Genomic DNA, 1,340 nt, shown 5'->3' with positions numbered 1-1,340 from the left:
TGTGAACTAGAAGTTCAAAAGATTATACATTTGCAAAGAATAGCAAATGAATTGCCTGATGCATTTTCCAATACAAAGAGGATAACCAAATCTTATATAATAGCGGAAAATGCCCCAATTCGAATTGATGTTCCAGTTGGACAAATTGCCACCGAAGCAAATACACGCCAGAAGTGTGGCAGGCCTATCGGTTCCAAAGATAAAAATTCTCGAAAAAGAAAAGAGGTAAATACGATTCCTGTTGAAAAAGACATAGTAAAGACATCTGCAGTTATCCAAAATTTTGATATAGTTTTAACGCCAAAAGACGTTCAGGTACCTAAAAATTGTGAAAATGACGAGATCTCGATAAATTATGTCTTTACAGGAGAGAAATGGGACCGAAATAAGACAATTGTCAATGAAATATTTGCATATAATGTGGCATTAAATATCATGCATGAAAATAAGGATCTTGAGCCAAGATTAGTCGAAGAATGTTGACAAAGAAATGATTGGCCAAAATGGGAAGAAGCCATGAAGGCTGAAGTAGACTCACTTGCAAAACGTGAAGTCTTTGGACCTGTAGTCCGTACACCTGCAGATGTAAAACCTATTGGATACCAATGGGTATTTGTGAGGAAACAAAATGAGAAAAATGAAGTTGTGCGCTACAAATCCCGACTTGTGACACAAGGCTTTTCACAAAGGCCCGGTATAGATTATGAAGAAACGTATTCCCCTGTAGTGGATGCGATACCATAATGTAACACTCTAATATTCAAATCCTTATGCTCGAGTCATAAGTCAATGATATTACGGTGGTACGACTCTCAGGTGGATTTTTAATATATAACTATAGGTAATTTCGAAAGGAGTATTAATCGAGAAGCCTGAAAAGAGTAGAAATAAAATCGCGAAGACGTATCACTCACGTTTCGACAACGAAAAGTTAAAACGTGAAGCCGAAAGCGATATACGGACAAGGCATAAAGGAGATTAAGAGACAGATAACAGATAGATATATATAACATAAGTAAATAGCCACTAGTCGCGACCCGCGAAGTTTAGGCCGGCTAGGGTATAGTATGAAAGTAGTTGACAACAATATATCCTAATCTCTCCCAAAGGAAACATAAGAGCCTCTATAGGCAAGTTCCAAAAGAGTTCAATACATAATATAATCTTTTCAAAACAAAGGTGGAGAGATCCTACGGAAAACAGAAAGTAGTGAAAATAAATATCTTCGCCGTTTCTCAGACGAACCGCAGCTCACTTCTGAGCACCTGAACCTGTATCTGAAAAACAAGAGATATATACGGAATGAGAACCCCGGGCCCATGGGTTCCCAGTACGGTAAA

The sequence above is a fragment of the Arachis duranensis genome, chromosome 6 (assembly GCF_000817695.3).
Source record: "Arachis duranensis cultivar V14167 chromosome 6, aradu.V14167.gnm2.J7QH, whole genome shotgun sequence".
Taxonomy (NCBI): domain Eukaryota; kingdom Viridiplantae; phylum Streptophyta; class Magnoliopsida; order Fabales; family Fabaceae; genus Arachis; species Arachis duranensis.
Note: the sequence above shows the minus strand (reverse complement) of the source record.